This window comes from Triturus cristatus, chromosome 2_1, assembly GCF_964204655.1.
Source record: "Triturus cristatus chromosome 2_1, aTriCri1.1, whole genome shotgun sequence".
In the NCBI taxonomy this organism is placed as follows: domain Eukaryota; kingdom Metazoa; phylum Chordata; class Amphibia; order Caudata; family Salamandridae; genus Triturus; species Triturus cristatus.
This window is the reverse complement of record NC_140581.1, coordinates 229016002-229029127: the sequence shown is the minus strand read 5'-3', so window position 1 is coordinate 229029127 and position 13126 is coordinate 229016002. Positions and strand designations below refer to the sequence as shown.

Sequence of the window (13126 nt, the reverse complement as noted above, 5' to 3'; positions counted from 1 at the left end):
TCCTCCAACAGATGTGGTCAATTGGACTATTACAGGTCATTCAATGCTAAAAAGAATGACCTTGCTGTGCTTGTATTAATATGTATCAAATTGCTAAAGCTCGGACTATGGGACCTTTTCAAAAATTGATAGCCAGCGCCACAAAGTGGAGGACTCTCATAAATATAGGCTGGTGTTAAATATGTGGTGGTGCCAAGGACAGCAAACACTGGCATAAATTAAGCACCGTTGGTACAGGCATTCCTGTCAAGTACCACACATCAGGTGTTAGACTAACGCATTTTAGTGCTGGTGTCTGCATCACTAAAATGCATTTGTCACGCATTATAGCGCCTTGGGTACCACCCCAAATTGAGCACGCAGTGCTGCCCAGCTGAGTGGCCTGCTCTGTTCAAACAACACTGTGGCCTCACATTTCCTTTACTTAACTATCACATCGACTACTAATGCGCTGCAGGCTGGGGCTTTCATAATCACCCTCTGACCAGGCAGTTCACAGTTTCAACTCGACTTTCAGTTTTCATGGCACCGGTAAGCATCAAGGTTTATTAGCCAAGAAGGAATGACGTTCGGACCAAATTACAGCCTGTAGAGCGAGGCCCTCTGCTCAGTGAGGAGGAGTCTGAGGCGGGATGTTTGGAAAGTCCTGCCCACCTCAGCTGCCTCCACCAGGCAGATTGCCACTTCCCGGGTAGGGACCCGGCCAGAACGCAGAAATGATCGCCTGCCCACCACATGTGTTGTGGAGGACACAGAAAATTGTGTTCCAGGCAAGCAGTGCACTGTTTTTAAAAAGCGGGCACTCGCTGACCAGCCCGCCGGGCTCAATGCGGGTGGCGACACTAACTCAACTCTGCAATCAAGATGGTTGATGGGACTGTCTTGCAGCAGTGCACAGAGCTCAGAGAGAGCCTTCTCTGGGATGTCTACTACAGCATGACTGGCACTGCCACACCATCAGCAGCGAGCACCAGCAATGGAGAGGGTGTATGCCAGCTGCACTTGTCTCTGCCAATGTTAACTTGCAGCAACCTGCACTCTAAGGCCCCGAAGGGACAGCCTCTGTGAACATGCAAGTCCTTATTTTAAAATTGTATTGTACACAGTATATGACGGGTTGCCACAAAATGTGCCGACATGGTGTTTAATATAACACACCGGCTTTAATATATATATTTTTAGTAATATGAAATCAGATTGCTTTGCATGTGCTTTACTGCAGTTTTTAGAGCTGTTTGTAGCCCAAAAGGGTATAATTTGTGATATTTCTTTCTTTCCATGGATTTCAATTCTTGGTTTTACTTACGAGAAAGTGTCATTCTAAGTGTCGCACATTTGGCCGTTAAATGTCCCTCATAAGTACACTGAAACCATGAAAATGTCACACATAAGAAATCTGAAAAATGCAAGCTATGTGCAGGACATATCGCAAGACTGCGAGCCATCACCCCCTCGCCCCCCAGCCCTTGCCCCCTCAGAAGATCTAACTCTTTACATCTTTTCCATTCTAATGCGCCCTGTTACTCCCAACGTCCTCAACCAGTAGACGCCCATCTCCCGCCACTGCTATTACCTGCTCTCCAACAGCAACCCCCACCCTCTCGTTACTATGTATTCACAATACTCTGCTATGTAGCTAGGCTTGTGGTATGTAAAGCCACAGATATACATACATGTGACATGAAATATTCTGACTTAATCTTGGTTTTCAGTGCACAATAAATGCTAAAATTCCTCGCTTCTTGTGAAAAAGCTTAACTGCAACTAACTGGAAAGGTAGGTGTTTCAATACTTGCCTGGGCGTATAATGTGTCTGTGATCTACAACACAAAAAGAAAATTGATAATGATGTAGCCTTTAGTTACTTAAACGATCATGGCAGGTCAGTAACAGCAATTTTAGTCAAGATCAATGGATGGAGAGAAATAAAATGAAGCCAAGCCTAGGTTGGAGCAGATTATGAGTTAAACGCCCTGGAAGAAGGATTTGCCACATGGGACCAACGTTTTCGGTTGTAAATCTATACTGAATCCCCATTTCTGGGAGGTTTGCTGCATGCATTCACCACCTGCTTTTAGCAGCAACACAGAGGGACAAGGCTCATGAACGGCGGGGGGGGTGGGTCCCAAAAGAGTACACAAGGGAAACTGTTGGAAAACACATACACTACAGTCTAATGCATAAACCAAAATGAACAAGCATTTACAATGCAATGGTCTCGGCATTGGTAAAGTTAGAGCTATTGGCATTGCTCATGACATTATTTTTGTTTATGTTTAAGACATTTAAAAAAACGCCATTGTTATTTACAATGTCAATAGCTTAATCACTCTCAAATGCGAGACCTATTTCATTTGCACCCACACACAGAGCCACCTACACACACACTGATTAAGCTATTGACATTGTAAATAACAATGACGTTTCTCTACATGTTTTAAAATCAAAAACATAAACAAAATCAATGTCATGAGCAATGCCAATAGCTCTAACTTTAACAATCCCGAGACCGTTGCATTGTAAATGCTTGTTCTTTTTAAGGTGGTTACTGCCTAGTGCTGAACAAATGCAGCCTATTACCAAGGAAGTGGAAAAGCTTGCGCCTGAGCAGTAACTAAGGGATTTTGCAACGTCCCAGATTCCACCTATTCTGCAGGGTTGAGGAAAGTAGAATTTTGAACGGGGGTTCATGTCCCACGTCCCAGTCTGGTTATGGCTCGGACCCAAGCCAGTCTGCCACCTTCCATATGCGAGGGCGAGCGTAAAGCACTTGGTAGTTGGTGCCCTGACAGTGCAAGAGTGAATCAGTCTGCCTCGTGTTTCCCTTATGTTCTCACACCTCCATGTCAGCCCAAAACTTTCTTTTAGATACCAGGGACCCTTTTGTTTTTTTGCTGAGTTTTTATATAGCGCGAACTTGACCCGAATCCAATCAGGTATCAGAGCGCCTTACATAGCACCTGTTACGTTACATTAGGACACACAATCATTCTTTGTTAGGCACGGGGAAGATTAAGTGAACGTACACATCTAATTATTACAACTCAAGAAAAAGGACAAAGCAATACATATTATATACAAAATGCATATATATTCTAAGCTACGCTTTATCACGTTCATTTAATTGCCTTGTGATGAAGAGGATGTCCGAAACTAGAGCCTCCCAATACTCATCTATGAGAGTCAATGACACGTAACCCAGTCTGCGGGTGCACCCCTCTTCTCCTGCCATGCACCCCCTGACACGGCCAGCACTCACCCCCGCAGCAGACCCTGCTTCGGCCTTTCCTCCCCGATTCAAGAAGCTTCACATGGCTCCCTGGAAGGCGGGGCTACAGCTGCTTCCCCCGGGCTGCTCGCTCTGCTGCCGGTTGCCGGTGATACCGTTGTGCCTGGCGTCGGCGCTTGCTCGCCCCCACCGCTGGAAGAACCGGGCTAACGGCAACCCAGCACTGCGCATGCGCCCAGACCTTCGCCGCTCAGGACCAGGAGTAGGGGGCGTGGCAAGACTGCCCGACCGGGGTTGGGGGGAGGCGGGGTGAATAACTGTCTGTTTCGAAAGATAAATCAATCAGCGTTTAAAAATCTGCGCTCTGAGGCGGACGTGTTGCTGTTCTCTTGGCGCCGCTTCTATTTTGAGCATCTCCAGTTTATGAAATTTCGTGTTTGATGACGGTAAAGTCGTTGTTCCTTCGCCTTCTATTAATAATTACTTGCACCCCTCCACTGGTATATAAGCGCGCGCCTCACGTTAGGGAGCGGCATTCAGCAGTAGGGTGTCGCCTGGGCTTGGAGGCCACAGAGCATGCTAGAAGAGAGCCAAAACGTTTTCACCGCCAGGCCTGCTTCGAAACTCCGCTGCTCGTTCTGCTTCTCGCAGGCACCACTGATGTAACGTCTTGGGTTGCTGATCACAGGAGATCAGGTGAGGGAGCAACGCCGGGACACCACCGCCTTTCTCCGAGGCACAGCAGAAAATGCCTCGGAGAAACGCCACGTCCTTTTCGGATTTGGGGGCGTGTTTTGCTGTTGTCTCCTCCCTGAGACTTCTCGCAAAAAACACGCCCCCCGATCCGAAAAGGACGGGGCTTCAACGGAGTGACTGGACCTCTTCTCCAGTGGCTGGCCAGCATTTAAGAGGCCAGCCAATGGAGAACAGGAGAGAAGAGGGGCGGGTGCAAGCCCCTCTTCTCAAAGTCACTCCAACTCATTAAATCTCGGAGCGAGACTGCGCAAGCGCAGCCTTTCGCAGCCGAGACCTAAAAACGAGCTCCCGTTTAAGGGACCGGTGGAAGGACGCGCGCACCTGGGCCATGCTCCAGGGAGGGCGCAACACAAGAAGCAGAAGAAAATACTGCATGCACCAACGTATGAAAAGGAAGTAAGAGTGGCAATGAAGCTAATCAGTAATCAGCAATGGCTGGCCCTTAAACCGCCTGTAAAACAAACTGTCACAAGCAACAGTGAGTGCGGTGCCTCAAACAAACTTAAAAAAACGCAAATTAACAGTTCTCAAAAATGTATTTCCCTTTTGGGAAAAGCTCTCCTTCAAACCCCACTACCACCCCAAGAATACTTTTACTCTTCCCTTTGACAGGAGTAAATTTGCAAGCATTTTCCGGATCGGACTATAACAGCAAGGTTTGTGAGGAAATCCTCAAAGTTATGATCTTATAAGTCATCGCCTGCTTTTGCAGATACGTCCCAGCGAAAAAGGGCCACAAACCCACCCCTAATCTCAACTCTGCAATTACAAAAAGCATCATCACACTGGCAGAATTTCCAGCCTTGCAAATGCTTTTTGGGAGGGTTGATATGCCAATTCTAAATGTGGGAATTAGGATTGGAAATGAGTCCTCACATATGGCTTTTGTTACACAGCTAAGGTGAACTCAGGCACGTATAAACATTTAACACACAGGTTCAAACATAGTTTTGCAGTGCAGTGTAAGCGGCCTAAATCTCTCGTGTGTGTTTTTCTTCTTCCAATGCGTTATTACCTCCGTGGAACTCCTATTGTATCACGTTCTAAAATGTGTTTCTCAACGGGGTGCATATTATTGTAAGTAAAATGGTTTAGCTTTATAATTGAATTAAAAAATTACTTGGTTCTAATATTAGACTCCATTGAATAAACGAGACCTAGGGCTTTTAATTACTCAACAGTGAAGGTTGGAATCCGGTGAGTAGGATTTAATGAGGGTCATTGTCAAAGCCATTGATGAAAATTAGCGTCATCAGAACTGTGTCTGTCTGCAAGGAGGTGATGTAAAATCAAATTGTAAAGGGCTCATTGCGCGTGGCGCCTTGAAACAAAAGCGTTGAAACAATAGCACGTTTCCACACCTGCCTGGTATCTCCTTGTCTTCAAAGACCAGTATGGACTGAAGTGCCAAGAGGGTTTTTGTAGCCTTGTGCACTAACACTTTTGTACAGTATTACCTGGGCACGCGGCTAATCAAAGAAAATGGAAACGTGTATTTCGATTAAAAACAAACTCAGCCAATTGTACGCAACAAGAGAAGCCTAAACTGAGATTAAATATGCATATTAGATGTGTACTGGCTCAGGACGTTTCTGTCCTTCAAGCCTATATCTCCCTGTGCATCTTGTTAAGCACCACACTAAATAAGCAAGCATTGGCAAAGCAATAGGTCTGGCATCGGCTGCCAGCCATTTTTCTTTTGCAATGCTTGATAACATTTTGCAATAACCAAGGCATAAAAAAACAATCTAAAAATGTTGGTTAAAAGCAAAAATGGCATTTTGTTTTTGAGGCTAAATCGACACACTGTGAAGCAATATCGTGTTTCATCCTTTTTGCTTGGCTAGCTTACCATTCGTAAAACAATCCCAGACCCTTTAGAGCTAGAAAGAAATGGATTCATACAGTTAGGTATCTGTTTCACAGCTCTCATGCTTCCCATGTGGTTCATTCGCCCTGTCTGGCTCCAGGCTGGGACACTAATGCATTTATAGAGATCAGCTCATTAAGATATCAAACTTCAAGCCTTTCATGGAAACTGCTGATGAAGAGTTAACCTACATCCGCCTCTCCCATCCCCAGGAAGATATTTACAGAAACAAACTATTCTGTGGAGGACTAATTCACATCTTTCTGTTCCTTCAGCTGAGTGCACAATTGCAGTTGGAGCTGAGATTGAAACAATGAAAATAACTCTATTACCTTTCTTTTCTGTTGAGTTGGGTGAGACAAAGAGGGCACCACTTAATACCCGAGAGAAATAGATATTGTGGGGTTTATTCACACAGATACATTATTTAAAATATACTATTTGAAAATTACACCTTTTAGTCATTATTTTATTTAAATATTTAGTAAATGTTATTAACACTTAGGGCCTAATTACAAGCGTCCGACCAACATCGTAGCGGAAATAGGACCACCCGACAAGTCAGCAGTCCCACTGCCATCATTATGATGGGACCGCCTTCACAGCAGTCATAAAGTGTATGTTTTCTATTGCGGCGTGTGCTGTGGGCTGCAGCACAGGCCACAATAGAAAAAATACACTTTCAAAATGTCCATGCACCAGCACCATGCTGTGCCTGCTACATGATTCATTGAGCTTTGGGGGGCACCAAAAGCAGAGGGTAAGGAGGCCCTGCTAAGTGCCCCCAAAGTCATTTTCCACCTGCCTTTTCATGGAAAACAACTTTTAACACTACACTGTTTATGGATATAAACAGCAAAGGGGCGCCAGGACGCCCCTTTGCTGGGGCAGCTGTGCGCGGTACAAATAAAAATAACATAACATAACATAACATATATATATCCATCCTTATCGCCACAATTTTGTATGGGAGTATTTTGTAGTATCTGTGAGTGTTTATGTGTGTTGTTAGACTTATCCAAAGCTGTACTGGAGTACATTTACTACTGTTTTGGGTCTTTTTTGGCTGCAGTAACTTGAGAACTGCAATTTGTGAATAGCAATGGGCTTTGACTTTTGTGGGTGGGTGTTTGTATTTGCATATACCTTTACTTACCCCCCTGAAAGTCCATCCTTACTTCTCCATAATCCCCTCCCATTCAGTAGTAGGTAGTCCCCATTTTCCAGCCACTCCCCCGGTTCCTACCACATTTACTACTAAAATGTATACATATATGCATGAAGATTTCTGCAACCAGGTCAGAGACCTCTCCATAGAAATGATAGCTGAGGCGGAGGCCTCCACACCTAAGTTTCTAAATAGTGAAGGTCAGTTTGTGAATAGGTCGTGTGATTCAATTAGATTCTATTTCATTAATACAATTGTAGGCGGTTACCTTATGGTATCACAACAAATGGCCACACAAAGATGCTAGATTACTGAAGATGACCTACAAAATATCTTTGTTAGGGGAAAGGGGCCATAAAAATAAAATTTGTGATTTTGCTTTGGGAGTGAAAATCCTTGCAGCATCCAGGCCGTGTTGGCAAGCAGAGAAAGATTAGGAAAGAGAATCTATCTCTGTCTCCTTCCGTTATACCATCAAGTGGTGTGAGTCTTTCCAGGTACTGGTGGGCCTCAACCATCCTAGTGGGATCAAAAGGACATTTATTTATGATATTGTTAGATTTATGTGTGATGTAGATCCTTGCCTTTTTATAAAATGTAAAGAGTAGCATGGACCCTTTCTCATGAGTGTATTGGTAAAACAATGCCACAGACAAAACACTTGGAGTTATGGCATTTAATGTGCTGTGACACATGGTCCCACGAGCAATTGTATAATAATAATAATAATCCACATTTGTAAAGCACGAACAATCACCCGTAAGGGTCTCTAGGCGCTGGGGGCCTGAAGATTAAGCAAGCTATTGGCCAGAGTCACATGGTGCTGGGCTAATCTGCCGCCGGCGCCGGGGATTGAACCGTGATCCCCAGATTCCGGAGTCAGTCGCCCTGGCCGCGGCGCCACACCTCTTCCATAGTGGTCCAATATGGTCCCACTTCCAGATATATGACAGCCAGAATAGATGTTATTAACCCGGTAAATGTGATGAGAAACTAGTGCAGAGTAAATAAACTACTAAAGAGAATGCATAATCTTGACATGTAGCATGTTAGTTCTACTCAAAATACTGGACCTATATGTTCCTGGCCGTTTGCAGAAGAACACAGCAATTGTAGTCTGTGCAATAAACCCTAGACTTTGTGCTCCAAAACCGTACAGAAGCAGAATGACTAAGTCAAAATAACCTTGCGTAGGTCATTTATTGCTCACCTGTGAATACAGCTGTGATTCTGATCTGCAGACATTTCCTGATTACTTACCAGTAATCTTCAGTCCTCCAATTACTCTTTTCTTCACCAGTTCTTACTATATGAGGTGCCACTTTCTTACAAGACTGAGCAAAAATCAGACAAAATATCACCCCTTTCCTTTCCTAGCCTTCCCCCTCCTCGAGTTCACATTCAAGGAGGCTATAAATACTTCCTGTCATTCCCCAGCCTGGTGTAATCGAGGTAAAGTTCAGGAGAGGATTACGGTCATTAGTATTGGTATGAAAAAATAGTCTTTATATTCTCAGCTTGTAACACATCCCAGTACTTACTGTATGCGGATTTACCAAAGCAGATATGATGACCTATTCCTAAAAAAAGATAAAACTACTCTTTGCTAAAATACATGTATTATTTTTAATAAAAATGTGCAAAATACACTGGAGAAAAAAAGATCTTTATCTAGGGATGACTGTCACTTGTACTGTAGATCCAAATTCTTTAGATTGTTGACTCCATTTTATAGTGAGGGACAAACATAGAAGAGATGGCCTAGGTGACCGCCCTACAGATATCTAGGATAGAGGCACCAAAAGGCTTTAGCCCTGGATGCAGTCTGATTGGCTGCAGCCTTGAGTTGGCCTGCCCTGGACTGAACCTGGGAGAGTAGGTCCTTGAGGTACATATGCCATGTAAGTAACGGTCCTATTTCATCAACTTAAGGTAGAGCAAGACTTCTTAAACCCCTCCCTAAAAGTACCAAAACATATATAAAGTTCCTAACATTGTCTGTTGGCATGAGACCTAGTGAAATAAATCTTATTAGCTCAGACTACATCAAGCTTCTGCCAGGACTCCTTGAAATGAACCAAGACTCTAGACTGATGGAGGTAAGCGGTTTATTCAAGCTCAGCTCAACCGGTAGGGAGACTTACAGCAACTGCCTCATTGTTACATTCTAGGGTGGAGTCTTTCCACCCCAACGTTCTGGGTACGAAAATACTACACATCTCCTTTCCTAGAACAATTTTACCACTATAACCTTTGACGAGTTCAAAACAACATAAATAGAGATTATATTACCTTAAAAAACATATTACTAAATAGCAGATAAACAATGAAATGACAAGGAAAAAATACTTGTTCTACATTATTAAGTCAAACACAATTCTCATTAAAAAATGATCAAGAAGCAAGAACATTAGCACAGTTCTCAATCTTCAGCCTACTGTGAAACCTAATCTTCGAACCATCGTGAAGAGATGGATTTCGACTATCACCACCAGAAGGGACACATTTCCACCGGAATTTTAACTTCCCTGAACAATACAGGATTGATCTTTTACTATTTTTGTCTGATTCCAAACATTCCCATCACTGAGTAACACAGAGTACTTGTGAACTTTTCTAACTTGTAAAGGCCCTAAACAATTTGATTCACACTAGCCGACTTTACCTCCCTTCAAAACTCTCACCCAAATACCAATATCATAATTAGCATCTAAATTCACACCTTCTAATACCACACTCTTCTTCTCAACATCCTTTGACAACAGTGCTCTAGGCTTACGACCCCTTATTACCTCAAAGTGTCTTTGCCGTGAGCCCATGTGGAGTTGTGCGATATGATCAAATTAAGTCTCTGCCTGCTCTCCGATATCCCACCCCACTACCTATGGCCAACTGCAATCCATCCTTAAGTTTTCTATTCCGCCTTTCCTCTAAGCTGTTCCTTTGGGGTTAATAAACAGCTGCCTAGATAAGTTTAAGGCCAACTTTCCTCAAGAATTCTTTCATACACTCAGACACAAATTGTACACCATTATCGCAGACAATGAGCCCCGGGACACCTTCATTTTCAAACAGTTCATCCAAAAAGTCCATCGCTACTTGCATGGTAACATGTACATTAAACTTCACCACTGTCCATTGTGAGTAATAATACACTACCACAAGAGCATACCTGGGCCATTTACTCAAAGCATACAATGGTCCTGTGATATCAATAGCCCATTTTCTTCCATGGACCATCAGATTTGTCTGACTCCACTGATGGATACTTCACAGTCTTCTGAGACTTATCACTCCATGCACATGCCACATATTCTCTTACATGAATCTCTACTTCACGATCTACACCTGGCCACCAATACTCGTCCCTGATGCTTCTTTTAGTGGCACTAATTCCTTAGTGGCTTTCATGGGACAGCTTTACCACACGCTCATGTATCTCAGTAGGAACCACCAACAAATCACCTTTCATCATCACATCTCCCGATAGCAACAATTCCACATTCACCTGACAGAAACATTCAGCATCAGCTGAAGTGTCACCTCTCAATGGCCAACCATTTTGAAGATATTTCCCAACCACTTGTAAAATCTTATTCCGGACTGCCTTTGCCCAGTCCTCATGAGAAATTCTTCCCTCAGCAATCATGTTTACCACAACCACCACTAACTCTTCGTGATCGTCCTCCTCTCCTACAACCTCCTCTACAGGCAACCTCGACAAGCAATTGGCCAACATATTCTTCTTGTATTCTAGCATTCTCATTACCCATCGTGCTCTCCAGGAGGTAGCCTTTCCTGCACCTTTAGTAGAAAAACCCTCCACCAATCTCTGTTCCCCACACATACCTTCTGAAATAGCTAACACCCCACCAACACGCTGGAGCTTCCCTCTCAGTAGTGGAGCAGTTATTTTCCGCATCCTTCAGGGGCCTTGATGCGTACACTGTGTCCTTTCCATTCCTATTTTGTAACAATACTGTGCCTAGCCATACAGAACTGGCATCAGTATTGAGAATGATCTTATCTTTAGTGTTGAATGGTTTCAGAGCAGGTGCAGATGCAATATCTTTCTTCAACCCCACAAATTCTCTTTCACACACATCACACCAAGCAAAGTGTTAATTCTTGCACATGATCTTCCTCATACATCTGGTCTTGTCAGCAAACAGGAATGAACTCGTGGGATGCTCTAATATCGAAGTGTGGCAGTTCAGGGAAAGAAGCAGAATTGTTGCGCACCCGAGGGTGCAAGAAGCCAGTAAAGCCTTCTTGCTCAGGAATGAGCAGGCCGGACCAAAAGAGCCCTACAGACCGAAGGCCACCACCCCCGGCCGAAAAAAAACACAGTGAAAGATCTGTGCATATGCCTTAAAGGAATAGGTGCCTCTCCTTCAAGAACAGAGACAACATATTTCATTCTTAAGATCACAACTGATTCAGAACTGATGGCTAACGCTGCAGAACTGAGGGCAAATGGCTGCCGTCTCGACAACAACGGACACTGCGACTGGAGCACGTGCCAAGTAAGCATCCCAGTGGAGTTCTGGGCTTCTTATCTGATGTTCGACTGGCATTGTTCATCTCTTCATCCAAAAAAGGTATGATGGGGGGCTGTGTTTTACGGCATATTCCCTGCAAACTCAATAATGTAAAATAAAGTTCAATAAACTCTGACTCCTCCATATCATCGAGTTGTTCTGCCTGACTTTAAAATGGTGCCTACACTCTAGATTATCTGAACGTACTTAATCGGACACAGTCCTCCATTTTGCGGTTTTGACTGTCCCCATGATGCCTGTTGCTGCCGGAGCGACCAGCGCCCTTCACCAATCCCATTGGAGCCAACGACACCTCTCCCTTCTCATTGGACATGGTGATGCACCCCTCTCCACCCCTACCTTTACCCAACCCAGTTTTAATTTCCGGCTTTGGCTGTTGCGTATACCTGGACCCTCTCCGATTTTGTCTGACTTGCTTACTCTTACTTTTTCTTAGCTCTGAAACCTCTGGGTCTAATCAGCGCTAGCTTTTAGCGAAGCCCGAGAACCATTGGCTGTTGCCCGGTGGAGCTGTCCTATTCGGCTACAGAGGAGTCTGGCTCTGGTTCACCCCTCGGCCGTCACCTACCAAGCGAAATATCGGACATTGTTTTTAACGGTTTCCTTCAAGGGGGCAGATTAACGAGCCCCGTGCACCACATTTGCGCCGCGGTTGCGTCACTTCTGTGACGCAGTGGCGGCGTAAACCATGTACCACGTTGCACCCTATTTACAACGTGATGCATCTAGGGAGATGCGTCACGTTGTAAAGCCCTGCACCACATGAAACCTGCGTCAGGTTTCATGTGGGCGTTCCGGCGTGGGGGGGACGTTCCGTCGCAGGAACGCCTCGGAAAAGGGCCTGAGTGAAATATACAAGATTTCACTCAGTCACTTTTCCGATGCCGCTGCGTCAAAACCTTGCTCCTGCTTGAAGCAGGCATAAGGCGTGACGCACCCTTTTGAGGATAGGCCAGGTTGGAACAGTGCTGGAGTTGCGTCGCGCCCACAACACAACTCCAGCACTGCGCCAACCTTATGCGGGCAGATGCGATACGCATCTGTTTATCCTTGCTCCATGGTGCGCCGCATTGTAAATGTGGCGCTTCTGTGGTGGCGCAAAGGCAAATTTGCGTCACGCTTCTTTCCTGGCGCATCCCTGCTGATTTGCAGGGATGCGCCAGGAAACGTAAATCTGCCCCATGGTTTTTGTTTGTCTTTGACTCTGCCTGCTCGGACTGCTTTATCTACCCCAAAGATCTTTCTCCTTTCTGATCTGCCTGATTTTATCTGCATTCCTTTTCCCTGTTTACCTTTCTCCCTCTACCTTCCATTCCCCATAAGATGTGTTGTTCTTGGCTATGCAATGTGCTAGTAACTTTTGTGATGTTGTAATCTCATGTTTTTATCTTATGCCTATACTTGTTAATCGGAAACTGTAACTGATGTAATTTTTGTAATCCTGTAACTCACTGATCCTCATGTAGAGCGCTCTGATATCTCCGGGTCTAGCCAGGGCTATATAAAACTCTGCAAATAAATTAAATAAATAAATAAATAAC

The 13126-nt window shown here is 44.5% G+C and overlaps 1 protein-coding gene across 1 annotated transcript in view; it reads left to right on the top strand.

Annotated features, from left to right (window-relative positions):
• ALPK2 (alpha kinase 2) overlaps positions 1-13126 on the top strand; it is a 514940-nt gene that overhangs the window by 475960 nt on the left and 25854 nt on the right. The gene's annotated exons all lie outside the window — the stretch shown is intronic.